The sequence below is a fragment of the Macaca fascicularis genome, chromosome 18, assembly GCF_037993035.2.
Source record: "Macaca fascicularis isolate 582-1 chromosome 18, T2T-MFA8v1.1".
Taxonomy (NCBI): Eukaryota; Metazoa; Chordata; class Mammalia; order Primates; family Cercopithecidae; genus Macaca; species Macaca fascicularis.
The window spans coordinates 47,210,027-47,229,503 of record NC_088392.1 but is presented as its reverse complement, the minus strand read 5'-3'; the positions used below and the strand labels follow the sequence as shown (position 1 = coordinate 47,229,503).

The following is a 19,477-nucleotide window of genomic DNA, read 5'->3' as shown; positions in this document are numbered from 1 at the left end:
GAAGAAATACTCGAAACTGGATAATTTGTAAAGAAAAGAGGTTTAATTGACTCACAGAGGCAGGGCTGGAGAGGCATCAGGAAACGTACAATCATGGCAGAAGGAGAAGCAAACATGTCTTCCTTCACATGGCGGCAGGAGGGAGAAGTGCAAGCAGGGGAGATGCCAGAAGCTTATAAAACCATCAGTTCTCCTGAGACCTCACTATCATGAGAACAGCATGGAGAAATTATCCCCATGATTCCATTACCTCCCGCTGGGTCCTTCCCATGACACATGGTTATTATGGGAACTACAATTCAAGACGAGATTTGGGTGAGGACACAGCTAAACCATATCAACTTCTTTAAGTTAAATCAAAATACTGTAGCTTTGTATGAGTATTTATAAATGAATAGAATTGTTGAGTAGGAAAGGATCATAGGTATATGGTCTATATCCCTGAAGAAATAAGATAGCTTCACTATGGTCACAGTCTAGTTAATGGTGAATCTGGAAATGAAGTCCAGATTTTTTTAGTTTAGAGCAATGGTATTCAACCACTTCATAATACTTACAATAAAAATATGATGACTTCTTTATTTGTTATGCCTACACTCTATGATTACTGCTCTATCTATTAAAAGTTATTAAAGTTTATTACTATTTTATTTCTAAGGCCAGATTACTTTGTTGCTTTGCCTTAGCAAATTGCCATTTATAAGAATGTCTGCTTCAAAATCAGGATGTTGTTGTTGTTGTTTTAAAAGGTCAGTTTATTTGTTTCTTTTATTTGTAATATGTGCGGATGAGAATCTTGAAAAATAGCCTATGTTAGATTTCTTTTTCTTTTTTATTTCATTCATTTAGATTATTTTTTGTTTTTCAACTTTTATTTCAGGTTCCAAAGTTACATGTGCAGGTTTGTTACATGGGTAAATTGTGTGTCACTAGAGTTTGATACACAAATGATTTCCTCACCCAAGTAGTGAGCATAGTATCCAATGGGTAGTTTTTCAATCCTTACCCTCCTCCTACCCTCTACCCTCAAGTAGACCCCAGTGCCTATTGTTCCCCTCTTTTTATCCATGTATATTCAATGTTTACCTCCCACTTATAAGTGAGAACATGTGGTATGTGGTTTTCTGTTCCTGAGTTAACGGCCTCCAGCTGCATCCATGTTGCTGCTCTAGACATAATTTTATTCTTTTTCATGATTGTGTAGTATTTCATGGTGTGTATGTTTCACATTTTCTTCATTCATTCCACCATTGATGGGCATCTAGGTTGATTCCACATCTTCGTTATTGTGAATAGTGCCGTGATGAACATATGAGTGCATGTGTCTTTAGTATAGAATGATTTATATTCCTTTGGGTATATATCCAGTAATGAAATTGCTGAGTTGAATGACAGTTCTGCTTTAAATTATCTGAGAAATCGCTAAACTACTTTCCACAGTGGCTAAACTAATTTACATTCCCACTAACAATGTAGAAGCATTCCTTTTTCTCTACAATCTTGCCAATATCTGTATTTTTTTCTGACTTTTTAAGAATAGCCATTCTGACTGATACGAGGTGATATCTCATTTGGTTTTGCTATGCATTTGTCTACTGATTACTGATGTTGAGAATTTTTTTCAAATGCTTCTTAGCTACATGTGTGTCTTCTTTTGAGACATTTATGTCCATCACGTATTCTTTAAATGGGGTTGTTTTTTGCTTGTTGATTTGTTTAGGTTTCTTGTAGATTCTGGATATTAGAGCTTTGTCAGGTTCATAGTTTGCAAATATTTTTATGCTCATGGATGGGAAAAATCAATATTGTTAAAATGGCCATACTGCCCAAAGCAATTTACAGATTCAATGCTGTATCTGTCAAACTACAAATGTCATTTTTCACAGAGTTAGAAAAACTATTTTAAAAGTCATGTGGAACCAAAAAAAAAAAAAAAAGAAAGAAAAAAAAAAAGAGCCTGAATAACTAAAGCAATCCTAAGTGAAAAGAACAATGCCAGAGACATCACACTACCCACCTTCAAACTATATGACTAGGCTACAGTAATGGAAACAGCGTATTACTGGTACAAAAAGAGACACACAGATCAATGAAACAGAATAGACAGCTCAGAAGGAATGAGACACACCTATAACCATTTGATGTTTCACAAAGTCAACAAAAATAAACTATGGTGAAAGGACACCCTATTCAATAAATGGTGCTGGGATAACTAGCTAGTAATATGCAGAAAATTGAAACTGGACTCCTCCTTTTCACCATATAGAAAAACCAACTCTAGATAAATTAAAAACTCAAATGTAAGGCCTAAAACTATAAAACCCTTAGAACAAAATCTAGGACATCTCATTCTGCACATAGCCCTTAGCAAAGATTTCATGACAATGTCTCCAAAAGCAATTGCAACAAAAACAAGAATTTATAAATGGGACCTAATTAAACTAAAGAGCTCCTGCACACAGAAGAAACTATCAACAAAGCAAACAGACAATCTACAGAATGGGCAAAAATATTTGGTTTTAGAACTGATGACACCAAATTGTTACTCTCAGGTGACTGATTATATACACAGGGAACACCAAATAATTTGGATATAGGACACCTCATTCTCTCAAAAAACAACATTTTTATATGTCAGAACACAAAAGAATGTAGGGGAAATATTACACTTAGCAAAGAAAAAATAGTAATACAAAATTTGCAAGTGACAAGGAAAACATAGTTCTTATGGTCATTTTTGTAAAAGTTTGAGTTCCCACCTGGAATATAATAGCAAGATAAGGGGATGGGCCTCAGCAGGCAGTGCAAACTGATCTCACTGCAACTTAATGCATAATGAGAGTCTTCATACCTCATTGGTCTCATCTGAGGTCTGGTTGAAACAATAATTGTTTATTTTCATTGCTGACTAGAATTCCACAGGATGAATACGCATTGATGGAAGAATGGGCAAATAGGCTGTTTTGTTTTTGTGTCAACTTGGTTAATATTTAGGATTGTGAGGACACAGATAGGTGTATAATGCCCAAAATTTGAATCTGTCTAATCTCCTCTATTGCACAGAATACATAGCCTAGGTTGAATGATTTGTTTCTCGGGCTCTGTGGCTGCATCTCCTCAACTGAAGTCATGAAATCATGAATCACAGATTCTGAAATGTTGTTTAGAGACTTAGTTAATTAATTGTGGTAATACTTCAATCCATTTGTGTATCAACATACCTAGAAATCCCTACTTTTCTACCTTAAAGACTATACATTTGAACCTATATTTGAAAAATTGCAGTGCCAGGGAGGTGCTAAGTTGTATTATTATGTCAGAAACATATTTGGGACTGGTGTAAAAATTGTGATGATCCCAGAGTCTTTCAAGGAACTGAGGGGAATGGATAGATCTATTTTTTAATTGGTTTGGACAGCTGTCTACACAGCTGCATCCTGGCTATTTATCTTCGCCCAGTCACATGGTCCAGGACATCTGTCTATGCTACTTTCCACCCCTGAGAAAACTAATGAGGTCATCAGATACGCACTTTAGCCAGAGCTGGAAAGGATCAGCTAACACTGGGATGACTGCTGGTCTGGCTTTTCATGACATGGTAGGCACATGTTTTGTAAAATATCTCATTATTTTTAGAGGGGCAATTCCAGAACCTGTGACACAGGACACATCTTTTATTTGGAGTGAGCACAACATTTGTTTCTCAGTTAATCTCAAATGCTGGCTACTGCCATGTGAAAAGCTAAATGTTGACAATGAAAGCTGTTGGCTCTCCATCTACTCCTGTTACCTCTACTACTGGCCTTTCTCCCTAAGCCTTTCCTGTCCAAATCCTGTTCATTTTAAAATAACCAGTCAAAATGTCATCTCCATTGTTAAGCCTTATTCACTCCCGAAGTTCACGTTCTCTTCCTGCAGAGTTTCCGCTGAGCTTTGTTTTTATCTTGATTGGTATTTGTGTTCTGCATGTCTACTTTTCTTATACAAACGACTGAGATAATGCCATATTTATCTTTGTGTTTGGCATGTTACAGTATGATGAGTAACAAGGTCCTGATCTTTGTCGAATTATTTTATATTTCTAGATGAGTTATGGAGAATCCACTAAAATTATTAAGGAGATCTTTTTGTGAATATTCTGAATAAAGATAATTAGTGTTAGAGTATCCTTGGGAGGAAGTACACTAAATATTATTGTCTGCAAAATAATTGTATAATTATTATAAACCTAACAACTTAATATAATCTTACTTTATGAATACCGGGGATACATTGCAGACTTAGACCGGGAAATAGGCTGAAAAGGCAAAACTCCAAAGAATATTAATGCAGAATTACATATTCCTGGAGACAAGTTACAATCCAAGCAGTGTTACAAGGGCAAGATGTTATCGAAAGGTTTCCTGTAGGTGTGTTTTTCTATTCATATGTGAGTTTATTTGGAAAAATTTATTCTGATGGATCTTTTGGTTCTGCACTGGTTCTCTGGAATGAAGTTGGTGTAGAAAATGAGACACTAATATGCACTTCATAATTCTATAAAAAGCTGTCATCATTGTAGCAGGGTGACAGGTCAGTGGACTCAGCTGTAGCATAGCCTTGGAGTGGGCTGAAGAAAGTACAGTGAGGTAAGGGAGATTTACCTCCTTACTGGAACTAAAAGAGGTTTGAGGACCTATATTCAGAGTGGAGGAAGAGGTGGTCAAACATACTTCCATCTGTCAAAGATAAATTACTCCCTCCTCCCAACCTCTCATACATGCATAAAGTATCAAACTATGTGGTGTTGAGCAGGAAGATAAGCAAGGAAAAGGCCAGGAGGAAGGCTTTGGTAGGGAAAACCATGGCCAATAGACTTGGGAACTATATATATATACACAGATACCCAGTTGGTTTCGTTTTCTTGCATTGTATTTCCCTTATTCCATCCTCAAACCTTTAGAAAGTTTTGCTAATATTTCAGTCTTGTGTTTGCTGTTTTGGGTAAAATAAAAGAAGGAGTATGTGGTTAAGTTTTCAGTCTGTTGTTTGCTGATCTGAGTAGATTAAAGGGAGAAGCTTGGAGTGAGGGGACAGGGGAGAGTCACAGCAATGTGGAGTAGGAAGGCAAGAGTGAGCCAACAAGAGAGGCCAAGTAGAGACACCAAAGACAAGTAACCACACAAAAACTCTGTTATTTAGTAGGAGTTATATCCTGTGGTAACTGGACATACAGTGGCCTGCAATGATAGTTCTTGGATGTTAAAGGTAGGATAATCTGAAAGCTGGAGATGAACTCTGGGAACACTGAGTTCATTCACTTCTTTTCTTTTAAATAGCCAGGTCACAAGTAGGAAACATAAGACTAGCCAAGAAGGAACTAATGTAATAGTATGAACTGTTGACTTCAAGAGGGAAGGTGACATCATAGTGTATATTACTTTGAGAATGACATGGAAATAGACTGGAGTATGGAGAAAAGGGGAAAATGAGAAATATCTTTCTTTCTGGTGGGTCAAGGATAGCACTGGGTGAGCTGCACGCCAGTGAAAATGTCTCAGCCCTTTTTATCACTACAACATGATGTGAAAAAACAAGTAAACCAAAAACAATTTTAAAAACATCAAATATAGTCAATAGATGAGAAGATCATTTGTTTCCTTACTGCCTTGCTTTGAAGGATTATATATTTTATTGTTTTAACTAAAGCAGCAGGATTCACTCAACTAGGTAGGAAAATCTCTGATCACAGACTTCCTCCTGACTTCTATGGAAGCTAATAAGATCATTTACTTCTTTATTGTCCTGTTTTTGGGGATTTTTTTTTTATTGTTTGACCTAAAGCAGTTGGATTGGCTCAAATGGAAAATATCCAACCGCAGACTTCCTCCTGGATCCTATAGCCCATGTGTGAGCTTTGCTGTTGTATTGTGGAGCTTCCAGAACAGGCCATGGCTGGGGCTTGTAGGCACAGATGCTGTCCCCTGAAAGGGCTTAGAAACATAAAATGAAGGTGGGCCAAAGTACAAAGTAAGAGGCTTCTGGCTCGGCACATATGATGAGCCGGATGGAGGTGAAAAATTAGACATAATTGCCTCCATGTCATCCAAACTAAATGCCATTTAAAAAACTGCATATGGATTTTGTTTCCCTTTTGATTGTTATAATGTTTAGAGACATCTGTGAGCACTTGTGGATATGGAAAGCAGGATGCCAAGGGTGCAGTTTTGTAAAGGTTTTGTCTTACAGGAGAGAAAGCACTGAGTTTGAAGTCTGGATTACCAAGAGCTTAAATGTTGGGTTAGAGTGCCATTTCTACTTAGGAAGTGTGTTACTGTTGACCAGTTTCCATAATTCTGAACTTCGGATTCCACAAATGTAACACAAAATAGTAATACATTTTATAAAACCAACCAGCCCTACTGCTCATGTTCTCATGATTAAAATACTTCAAGAGCATCAGGCACCTCCCTGCCTGCAGGACAAAGTCTGATGTACAACACTGATTAATGGGAACTCTCTGGTCCTCCATATCTCCCTCTAATCATATTTCTCACACTTCTTCCACTCTGACCCTTCACAATGCTTCCTTCCCTCCAGCCATCCTTGCTACTTGCATGTGACACTATTGTGCCAACCTGTCTCCTGTCTCCTTGCTTTTGTTTTCTAAAAACAAAAGTCTGTGTCTAAAATGGTACTTTGCTTCCCTAGTGAATTAACCAACTGAGTTTTCCCAGGTCCTTTTTGGAGCTTCAAATGTTAATTATTTTATGTAATTAGCCTCCCACCTTTAAAAGAAATTCCAGATAGAATTAAACACATCTCTTGTGAGTTCCTTGAGACTTCAGAGTTTTTATGTTCCTAGCATGTAGCATGCAACTTAATACACATAAAATGCTTAATGCTTTTGTTGAATGGATGGACCAGTGAATGAGAAATGAGAAGTCATGAGATTGTATATTCATGATGTGGAAAGAAGCTATACTGATCACCAGTTTATGTACCACCCTCACGCCCCAGCCTTCCACACTCACTATAGCATTTCTATCAAGATTAGAGGTCCAGCACCATCAGAAATGCTCAGAGAAAATTTGAGGCTTGAGTCAGATTTTGAAGGGTGGTATAGGTATAGGGGAGATTTGAGGGAGAACTAGCCAGAGATGACAGCATGAGTTCATGTAAAAAGTCACATAATTACCAGTCTGGTTTTGCTCTAAGGAAAAATTTTGTTTTACTGACAGCTTTAGCTGCTTGGACGTGCCCATCAGAGTTCTGGCCTTGGATAAGGGGTGCAGAGTCTATCACTCACAAAACCCTATGCCATTCAAGCTCTTACCTTTTTCAAACAACCTCCACCTACTCTTCTCCATTGTGGGTAGGATCACTTCTGTTCCAAGCAAACTTCTCCAATACCTGCTTCTACAATCCCAGCTCACTGGTCTAAACTTAAAGGTACACAAATGTATTTTCCTCTGCATGGACTATGAAAATAACAAAATATTTCTCTCCTTTAATTGTGGGAGACTACAAGTCAGGCCAGAGGTAAGCACAACAATAGTGGGGGTGAGAACTAAATAATGCCTGCTACCTACGTATTTTCCCCTAATCCAATGTATATATATGCATCCATGTCCTGCTCACTTTAGGGTTATGTGTTGCCTTCTATGCTTTTGCTGAAGGGGTGGGCCAATTAATGGGAAATGAGGAGTCATGGGATCATATATTCATGATGTGGAAAGAAGCCATACTGATCGCCAGTTTAAGCGCCACCCTCATGTGCCAGCCTTCAACAGTCGCTATAGCATTTCCATCAAGATTAGAGGGCTAGGACCATCAAGAATGCTGAGAGAAAATTCTTCAAGGCCCAAGAAGGCATTGAAGAATTTGTTTCCAATTTAGAATTTAAAGATCTGAATATTGTCCTTCCAAGGAAGGAAAGAAGGTTGGAGAGGAATAAGTGATAGATAGAGAAAATGAATTTTTCACAAGAACAAAACAGAAATTGCAAATGCAATGTTCTTGTTACCATTTACACAAAGTTCAAATATATCTTTTTGAAATATAAATTGAAATGTTACAAAACTCCTGGTGCATTTTTTTAGAACTCTAGAGTTTAGATATTAAAACTTAAAATCCAGTTATTTATACCATCTCACCAAATTGAACTCCTCAGCACTTCAGAAACAGACCAATGACAGTGTAAAGCCCTCTCTTCCAGTTGACAATTCCATTTTCTAGGATTTGAAGCAAGTCTTTGTAAAAACTAAGGCTATATTTCCACAAAACCAAAAACAACAACAACAAAAAAAAAAATAGAAAAAGCTAGTCAAGTTAATTTCCAAGGAAGTCTCTTAAGATATTTACCTAATGAATTAAAAAGGCAACTTTTGATGGATATATTTGAACCCTTCTATCAGCCCTTTGTGTGTTATATGGACACATCCTTAGGAATTGCTATGTGTGTGAGTTAAAAATTATGCCTGTAGCACCAAATATCAGATCAAGATAATAGTGTCAGGATTCCTGACCTAAAAATCTAGTCAAACCAGGAAAACAAATGATGCATGAAGCACAGTGAATTCTCCAAAGATCTGAAGTATTTGGAAGTATGACCTTGCGTGACCCAAGTCATACTGAGTATCTACTGAGGCAATGTACACTTCTTAGTTTTATTTCTGATATTTAGAAAAGAAGAACACAAATCCATCTCTTCAAATGCAAAAATCAGTCATGTAAATAAGACAGCTACTTCCATTACCAAAGTTCACTGTTCTGTTTAGTATGTTCAATGAAAAAATCTTGACTGTATTTCAAATCACAGTTGCTCTTACAGAAGTAAAGACTGACATGCTTCCATTCAGACTTGGGTTTGCTTTCACATGGTGAGAATACTTTGTTTTCCTTTTTTTTAAAAAAAAAAAAAAAGAAAAAAAAAGAAAAAAAAACGTGAGCTCCAGTGCATGCACACAGCAATTTATTTTGGTTAGGTCCATTTGCTTGTCATTCTTTTTCCTTAAAATGAATGATGCCAGGGATTCAGACCACATATTTCAAGCTGTAACCAGGTTTCACTATGCGACTTTCAGTGGCCTGACATAGGCTATGTGCACACTTCAGTTTTAAGTGCCTCGTTTCAGAGTTGGAGTGCCAGCTCGAATACCATAAGTTTCATAGATATCTATTAGCCTACTATGGGTAGATAACACCGATATTTTTTATTTACTTGAAGAGTAAAAACTGGCTTTGTGTAAATACTAAAATCTAAGGCTACAAGCATGTTTCATTGATCTTTTATTAGTAAAGCAGTTAGGTGTCAGAGGTCCCCAATCATCCTCTGAGAGGAAATTCATTTAGAGAGGAAGAGGGCATTTTATAATTGTCTAAAGCTGGATATTCCATAAAGAATGGGAATTGCTTTAAAGGGCTGATTGGAAATCTTCATGTCAGGGGTTAAAAGACTTAAAAACTAGAGTTTGGTAAGAGAAACTCTGCGCCTGGTGAAATGTCATCCTATTCATCTCAGCTACCACTAGGAGCCAGAGCTCTTACCTCTGAGTGGCTTCTGTGTTCTTTTTTTTTTTTTTTTTTTTTTTTTTTTTTTTTTTTTTGATTCCTTACTACTGTGTTTTAAAGTCTTAACATTGAATCTGATTGCCCAATAAAGCTCTGTGGGCTATCTGAGTTTTACTTCTGTGTGTAGTGGAAAAGGTACGAATTAGGACTGCAGAGCCATGCTTTGACAGTTGTGTGATCTTGAGATATTGCTCAATTTTTAAAAATAGAGATGTCATAAGATTCAAATAAGCTAAAGCACATAAAAATGCAGGCTACAGAAAAGGTAGAAAATATTTAACATCAATATTTTAGATTGCAGCACCCCATGATAGAAAATGGGTAAAGTCCAACAAGGTGACACAGAAAGGAGGCATAGTCAGTGACTTCAGCAACGTGGGATATGCTTTTTCAGGCAACATTCAACTGAAAAGTTGTTCTTTCAATGCCAAAAGTCAAAGCTGTGAAAGTGCTTTTCAAAATATAGTCCACATCTAGTAGTATCTAGACTGGGTAGTATGGCTATCCTAAATGGATGTCAATAGTACAACTATTTCTATTTACAGGGATCAGTTGTTATAAAAGGACATTTAACACCATACACCTCCAAAAACAGTGTACAATGGGATTAGAATAAACATTAATGATTTCATTGAGTTGTAAGCCAATGGTGTTAATCTACCTCCTAGCCCTTCCCTAAAATAAGTACATGCTTTTAAGAAGAAATGTATTATGAATACTGAAGCATTGAAAATATGATTGCATTTTTTCCTTCATTTTTTAAAATGATTCTTTTCAGCTAACAATCTTGTCATCTTTGCATTTCTCACATTGACTTGACTTTTCTGGGAGAGGAGGTGTGCGTTTGCGTCAGTGTAGGTGGAACAATTTGCAGGTAGGGCTCCTCAAGATGGTTCATCACTTGGGCTACAGTGGGGCTACTCCCTGTCTACCTTTGGGTTTACCTGCACAACTGGGCAGCCCCTCAGTGGTGATGGTAGGTATTCTATCATTTACTCAGAAATAAGTCTAAGAATGGTAAATTTCAGAGCTCAATACTGTAAGGATGAGGCTCAGCTGCATCAGACAACAAAAGGCTGCTTTTGTGCCAGAGTGGAGTCAGGGAGTGGCCATTTCACGGTCAGCCTGCTCCAGTTGTCTTAACCACTGAATTGTAACCAACTTGCAAAGATAAGATGAATTGCTAGGAGGCTGACTTGCAAATAGTCAATTCAGTCAGCCATATAGACACAGGCGGTATAAAATGGAGGTCAGCTATGCACACTCAGCTGGCAAGCGATGGAGGGTTTTGCACCTTGAGGTCATTTATATGAAATGAGTCCCAGGCTGAAGAAAAGAAGAAAATTGCTTCTTAGTCAAGAGCACTGAAATCTGGAGTTTATTCTGAAAAGAGGCTTGGAGAATATCTGGTCTAATCCCTTTCTGTTATATAAGTAAATTGAGGCAAAAGGAAATTCATAAATTGGTCAGTATTACTAGAGTTAAGGAGAGAGCCAGGGTTAAAATTCAGGATTCCAACCTCCATTTTAGTGCTTTTTACCATACCCAAGGGAAATGTACTCCATATTTCCTTTCAAAATGCCTTTCCAAAAAGTTGCAACAGAGGGTGTCTTATATTTTACCCTACTCTAAAGCTGGTGTGAATTCATGAATGGGTACATAAAAGGAGGGAGGATATCAGACTCGTTCTTACGATATCCTTGGGATAGAAGGGCAGAAGAGAGATGTGAGGAAGAGTGTCCTCCTCTTTATGGTGGGGATGTTTAGTTTTTATTTTATAGTTTAGAATTAGACACTGTTGTACTTCTCTTTTTGCAATTATATATGTGGAGGCTTTCTTAAAAATAGTTGGACCCATGCTTCAAAAGTACAGATGCAACTATTTTTAATATAAGGAAAACAAGTCTTCAAAAGTATCAGGAATGTTATGCTGTTTTTATTTTAATTAAAAGCCACCTAAGTGATATTTAAGTGCTAATGATATTTCTGAACAGTGAATTTCATGATATCCTGTAGGTAGAATTGGGAAGTAGCTGGTTCTGCTGTTTCACCAGGACAAATTAGAAGAAGGAACATTCTTTCCTATTACAAGTCATAGTACATTTATCCCCATAATATTCAACTTGCTTAATCAGCAAATAAGAAATATAAACAAAATGAAACAAACCAACAAAACAAGTAAAAGTTACATACTATTGTCCATGTACCTTTCTTTGGTTATTATATAACATCTACAAACTTCCTTAAATTTTTTAATTGAAAAAAATTGTAAAACATGAAAATATTTGAAATTGCATTTATTTTTATTTACTTTTAGTTTTGCAGAATCATTGGGTGGAACAGATATCTTTTCAACTTCTAACAGCCTATGACTTTTATAAAGCTAGTTCCTCAACTGTATTTATGTTTTTCACTTGCCTAAGAACCTTAATTAAACGTTTACTAAGGAATCAGAAAAATTGATGAATATCTGTAAGAAGAAAGTTCATATTGTCACGTAATAACTACTACTCTTAACTTGGGGTTTTAAGAAGGAAAGAACAAAAAACAGAACAAAACAAAAATCAAGAATATCTTTTATAGTTGTGCTGCCATAACTGTGTTTATCGTTAAGTGTCAGAATGCTATCAGTGATAATGTCTTACTGAATAAGCAGGTAGCTTACCTGATCTCCATCTCCACAGCACCTAATAGATATTGTGGGAACACAGATAAATCTCATTTTATGTTCTGCTTTGTCACAAGAAAATTAGACTGTGTTCTTCTAAGGAGCATGAGGATATATACATATTCATTGTAATCATCCATAAAAATTACTTTAAGTTGAGCCACTATAAGCTTTTTGGGCACATGCAAAATCTGGATGACATGTTTTGGCTCATTTCACAGTGACTTGAAAAAAAAAAAAAAAAACTATACTTTTGAGTGATTTGCCACCAGACCTTTAGAAATAAGACAAATTTGTGGATTTTCTTCCTCAGAAGCATATTGCAAAAGAGAAGTATTGATTTTATTTCATTCAGGCAAAATTGGTTATTTATTTTTACTTATGGCCATTGTAAAATAGAGCTGAGCGGTCTTGTTATGATCAAGTAAGAATGATCTATATTGTTTTCCTGGATATTGAGTAGAATCCAAACCATATTGAGGTCAGCAGTGTTAGACAATTTCCCAGCCTTGAGAGGTGGCGATAGGATGAACGTAGCTTGTGGACAGCATGTCTGAGTCAGAGCAATAAACTCTGGCTGTGCATGCACCTCTATTAGGAGCACAAAAGAATCAGAAGTCTCATTTCAGACATGATAATGATGTAGACTTAGATGGCCATAATAAACGTGTAATTATTTTTCAGTCAGTTGGTTTATTTGATGATCCTGGAATGAAACACTCTAATGGCTCCACATTTAGCAGACACACACATACAGGCACAACTAAATAAAGCAGCACGTTAGTGCCAAATGCCTTTGCCTTTTGATATCCCAAAGGACAACATATCTAAAACTACATAAAAGTAAGTTGCATACATATTCATCAAACATTTGTAGAATATCTGATTTTATAATTCAATACCCTAATATATAGGATGATGAAACTGAGGCCTATTATTATGTCTATTATTTTTTCCTAAGTTCTAAATCAGTACTTAAGCCACTAGGCAGCACTGGTTTGTTCATGGTTCTATTAGAAATATTGTAGGAAATGACTTAGGGCATCTTTATCCACATTGCTTCCTCAGTCGGGTTCGGTATTACTCTACCTTGTTCTCTCACTTCAGGGCTCAGCCTGAATTATACCCCTCAGAAGGAACTGCACTGCTAACCTTGTCATCCTTCTGTCTTTTACTCTCTATTGTGTCACTCTGCCTATTTTTCTCCCAGCATTTAGAAAAAAATTCTAATTATTTTGCTTATATATTCATCTGCAAGTGTATTTTAATCTTCTCATTGTTACGAAAGCTACCCTAGGTAGGGTCCTCATCTGTGTTGTTCGTCACTCCCTTGTTAGAACACGAACAGTGCCAGGGGCAATGTTGTGGCTCCATTCATATTTAATAGTTGCATAAAAGCGAGGGAGAATGGGGAAAAAACATTAATAATGTTTAAAGTTCAGAGGGGAAGGAGTCGAGGAAATTAATGGATGTAATAGTAAGTAGAATATTCATGCACACTGTAGAGACATTAAAAAATGCTTTGGGGGTCAACAGGTGGTAGATTGAGGAGAAATTTAGAATGTTTGGAGTAAATCAGAAGAGTTTGATAAAAGGGGGTTTGTGGTAGGTGGAATAAATAGCTCTCAAAGATGTCCACATCCTGATCTCTAGAACCCGTAAATATGATGTGACTTTCATGGCAAAGGGAATTTTGCAGATATGATTAAGTTAAGGATCATGAAATAGGGATCGTATCCTGGGTTATCCAGGTGGGTCATCCAGGTGGGTCCAATGTAATCACAGAGGCACTTACAAGAGTAAGGCAGAGGCACGGCGCGGTGGCTCACGCTTGTAATCCCACCACTTTGGGAGGCCAAGGAGGGTGGGTCACCTGAAGTCAGGAGTTCAAGAACAGCCTAACCAATGTGGTGAAAACCTGTCTCTACTAAAAGTACAAAAATTAGCCAGTCATGGTGGCATGCACCTGTAGTCCCAGCTACTCAGGAGGTGAGACAGGAGAATTGCTTGAATCTGGGAGGCAGAGGTTGCCGTTGAGCGCAGATCGTGCCACTGCACTCCAACCTGAGCGACAGAGCCAGACTGCTCAAAAATAAATAAATAAATAAAAATAAGGCAGAGGACAGTGAGAGAAGGAGATGTGATTATAGAGGCACAGATTGGAGAGAAGAAAAGAGAGAGACAGAGGGAGATTTGAAGGTGCTACCCTGCTAGCTTTGAAGGAGGAAGAGGCCGTGAGTCAAGGAATGTGGGTAACCTATAGAAGCTGGAATAGGCAAGAAAATGAATTCTCCTTTAGAGCTTCCAGAAGTAATATGACCCCGCCTATCCACTTTGGACTTTTTACCTCCAGAACTGTAAGATAACAAGTTGCATTGTTTAAGCCACTATGTTTGTGGTAATTTCAGCAATAGGAAACTAAGATTTAATCCCAGTACCCAGAGAAATAAGTACTTCTTGACATTTAACATTATTTGTTTCCTTTTCATAAATGGACTTTTGATCAATGAAGACAGTGAAAGAGAATATTAGAGCTGACACTAAAAACCCTTTGTCATATTTGAAATAAATAGTTTATTTCTAAATTGCAAGTCATATTTAATTTAGCATTATATTCTTAGCTCTAAATAGAATAGAAGTTAGTGTGATAAAGAAAAAGTATTAGGGCAAGGCCATATCTACTGCCCTCTTGCATATTTGGATAAATTTCTCTTTCTAAATTTCAGGGACAGCAGAGATGGCATTATCCGCTTTGGTCACCTCATCCTCATGTCCAGTCTCAGGGAATGTGGTGAGTACCATTCCAGAGTTTCAGAGTGAAGCCGCAGGCTTGGCACTCAGCTCTGTCTCTAACAATCTATGAGACTCACAAGTCCTTTCTCTTTCCTGGTTCTCAACTTATGCATAAAATGTGTGTTAGCTTATGCTCAAGGCCCCTTCCAGCTCTAACTTTCTAGGCCCCAATTTAAGCTCTCTAAGAACTTGTGTTCTTTCCATTTTGGTTAGCCTTGTGTTGTTTTCAAGGAACTATAATGAACATTCATCCGTTTCTCCAAATCACATGGTAGGTGGATTTAATTTCTCAAGGAGTTATAGAAAGAAAACACAACTTTCTGGGAGACATTGAGGAGTCTCTGAAGAAAGAATATATACCACATATATTTGTCAGAGCTGACACTTTCATCTGATTATGAACCGGACACATTTTCAAGTAATCTTTCTGTTTTTATGATTTTGTTCAGAGAGTCAAACCAATGTCAGGATAAATGTTGAATTTAGTAACATTTCCTTTACTTACTATATTACTTAAGTTTACAAATGTGGGTGTGGCAAAAGAAGTGTTAACCCACAAATCATTTAGTCTTCCAGTCTTATCTGCGGAGGATACAATCCAAGACCCTCAGTGGATGCTTGAATCCATGGATAATAGTGAACCCTGTATATGTTAATTTTTTTTCTATCCATATATACCTTTGATAAAGTTTAATTTATAAATTAGGCACAGAAAAATATTGACAAAAATAATGGTTAATAACAGAACAATCATAACAATATGTTGTAATAAAAGTGATGTAAATGGGGTCCTTCTCTCCCTCTCTCAAAATATCTTCTCTTACTGTAGTCGCCCTTATTCTTGTGATAATGTGAGATGATAAAATGCCTACATGATGAGATCAAGGAGGTGAATTACATAGGCATTGCGACGTAGTGTTAGGCTACTACAGATGGTCGCCAAACATATAATATGATTTATGATTTTTTGACTTTAACATAGTGCAAAAGCTGTATCATTCAGTAGAAAGTAGTATAATACTCTGTAATGTGGAACAGCAGCAGTGAGACCCAGGTCCTAGTCAAGCATGCCCTCATGAGGCAACCAAAACTCCACAGAGTGCTGTGTTGTCAGATGATTTTGTAGTCTTATGCAAGTGTTCTAAGCATCTTTAAGGTAGTCTAGGCTAAGCCAGTAAGTTAGACGTATTAATGCATTTTCAACTCATGATGTTTTCAATTTGCAATGGGTTTATTCAGAAGTAACCCTATCTTAGGTTGAGAAGCATTTATATTGACCTTCTGACGATGTGTCAGGAGAATTATCTGCTTTAGGTGATCCTGGATCATCAGGCCATAGCGATGTAAATAATTGGATGTCAGGAGCAGACAATGTTTATGGTTGGGGATCCGTGATAGTTGAAAGCTTTTTGCCAAAACCTTTTGGAAGAACATTGTAACTGAACATTGTTCTCTCTTTTTAACTTGTCAAAGTGCTGCTTCATAAATTGTAATCTTGTGATGATCATAAAGTTGACTTTATTGCTGTGCTCCATTGGAGGATTGTATTCCAAAATTTTGTCCTTTAATGTCAGTGCAATTTGAACCACTTTGGCAAATTTTGGTAATGTTCACTTTACTGGTTCTCCTTTGGTCTTTTCTTCTTTATCTTCCTCTTCCTTTGCAGATGACTCAACAGTTCTCTTTATTACTTATTTGTTAACCATTCTTAATGGCCTTCAATACATTCTTCCAATTCTTCATCAGACATTTTGACAAATCCTTCTCTACCAACTTGTCTTGCTGCATGAATGGCTTTTCTAACTTCTTCCTTGATTCCTGGGAAGCCTTTAAAGTTATTCACAACTTTATAAGTTCTTTCAGCAAGCACTCACAATTTCTGGTTTTATTTTATCCATTGTCACTTTAATGAGTCATTACATCAACAACAGTGAAGAATGATTTCCAGCACTACCTTATGCCAGCTCAGGCTCTGCATCAATTGCTGATCAAATCCAATCAAATAGATAGTGTGGGGGCAGGGAGAGGGCATACATGGCCTTGAGAAATTGAATGTTGCCCTGGTGAAGGAGGTAAAGTAATGTGGTTGTATTTAAAGATAAAAATACAACCTTGACGTTTTTATTTTCATAGCAAACAGATTGAAGATGGCCAGGTGCATTGTCTGTTACTAATACGACTTTAAGTTCCAATTCTTCCCCTTCCAAGTATTTTATTTTTAACTTCTGAGATGAAACATTGGTGGAACATAAACAAGATGGCTTTTACCGATGTTTTCTGATTATATTGCAAGGACACAAGGCAGATAATTTTTGTTTTTGTTTTTGAGGGCTTGTGGGTTCTTTGTTCTGTGCACTACTCCAGGCTTTATTATATCTTCACAGTGTTGCCACATAGTACCAGAGTTATTTGGGGCCTTCCATGGTTTATGCTCTGGTGCCCTGTTTGCACTTTTATTTTTTCTTTTTAAACAACTATAGGTTCTATTGGATATCATTTTCCACAGCAGCCTCATTTAAGCACAGTTCAAGACATACTTTGTATGGTATTCTTTCTCCTTAATCAAACTCTTCAATTTTGGCAGAAATATGGCAACAGCTTCTCATTGGCAGATGCAATCTCTCCATTAATTTTTATGTTTCAGTCCAAAGTTATTCTTGAATATGTGTAACCATCCCTTATTTGCAGTAAATGGTTTGGTGTCACTCAGTTCAGGGAATGCCTTCCTGAAGTCATTGTATAGGCACAATGCGTCCTGATGCAACACAACGCCATACATCTGGACACACTTTTCTGTTCATGTTTTTCATGCGCAAATGTAATGCCTTTTTCATCTTCACCAATCACCTGTCACACACTGTGACTGTAACTATTGCAGTTTAAGGTGTGACAGCAAAACTAACACAAATTTCTTTTTTCTTTTTCAACGATTTCATGGCTAGAAGATTTGTTCTTACTGTAGATCTTAGCAACTTCACAAAATGTTTTTTCTTACCTTATTAAGCCAAGGACTTCCACATTTTCACTTAAAGAAAGCACTTTATGGCTTCTCCTTGGCATATCTGAATCACCAGCATCACTTCTCTTGTGTTTTGGTGCCATTGTTAAGTGAAATAAAGTTCCCTTGAGCACAAACATTGCGACAATTGATCTGATAACTTAGATGGCTACTAAGTGACTGATTGACATGTAGAGTGTATAGTGTGGATGCATTGGAGAAAGGAAAGATTTATGTTCTTGGTGGGACAAAGCAGGGTGGTGTGGAATGTTATCACACCACTAAGAACAGCACACAATTTAAAACGTACAAATTGTCGATTTCTGGAATTTTCTGTTTAATATTTTTGGACTGTGATTAACTTCAGGTAACTGAAACTGCCCAAAGCAAAACCATGGGTAGAGGGGTACTACTGTACTTGCTTTTACCTGGGTTCCCTAAAATGAGAACTCCCAATGTAGATGGCCCTAAGCTTCTAACTCACATTCCAAGTCTACAAGGATAGAGAGAAATTTGAGAAACCAAATACATTTAGGTTGTGTCCACATATACAAACTGGTTTTGGGAGAACTAGTGATGAAACTAAGTTAAGCAATTATTTAGAATGGGATTATCAACATTTAATTTCTTACTACTGGAACTTGCTGAATCAACTCCTCCTTCTCCGAATTCTGTGTGTGCAGACTGTGATCTTAAAATTAGTGCTAACAGCAAAACCCCTTTACCCCTTGCAGATTTTCCTCTTAAGTCTTTCCTGGGAGAAGAATTGCTCCCATGGTGTGGCAAAAGGTAGATGAGTGTTTTGAAGAGCCATTCAGTTCATTATTTTCAACAAGAATTGAAACATTGAGTTGAATAGTTTAGAGACCTGAATGAATCATCAGATTCAAAATCAGAATCTGAACAGCAACTATTTACAATTGGAACAACCCTAAGCTTCAAAATTTCTAGCTTGACTGGGTAAACTAGGGCAAGTAAAAAGTTGAAGGAGTGATACAGCTATTGGGAATAAAATATTTAGAAATCTGAGAGATATTCTTTGAAACACAGACTTTTATTTCATGGGTAGATAGATACATCAAGGATACTGCTGTTTGGGAAGAAAAAAAATTCCCTTGAAGTACAAGAAGGACTAACTTACATTAATCATCTTCTTATATTGAAGGACTTAACAACCACAGCACTGGATCAGTACATCTATGATTGAGTTTTGATGATAATGCTATTATCTGTGTAAGATCAGAAAAAAAATGACTTCACTTTTCTTGTTTGTACAATGGGGATAATAGTAGCACATGATGGTCTATTCCTGGAAAGTTTTTGGGAGGATGAAATGAGATAATGCCTGTGGTTCTTGAAAAACACTAAGGATTCAGTGATGGTTAGCTCTTTGTATTATTAGTAGTATTTATAAAATATGTCTTAAGAAATTCTTCTAGGCTAGCAGTGAGCTAGAATTTGAAGAC

General features: G+C 36.9%; 1 long non-coding RNA gene across 1 annotated transcript in view; it reads left to right on the top strand.

Annotated features, from left to right (window-relative positions):
- LOC102133752 (uncharacterized) overlaps positions 1-19,477 on the top strand; it is a 301,673-nt gene that overhangs the window by 142,927 nt on the left and 139,269 nt on the right. The window contains exon 6 of the long non-coding RNA XR_010582863.2: positions 14,947-15,011. This is a non-coding gene — a long non-coding RNA (uncharacterized lncRNA). The remainder of the gene's footprint in view (positions 1-14,946; positions 15,012-19,477) is intronic.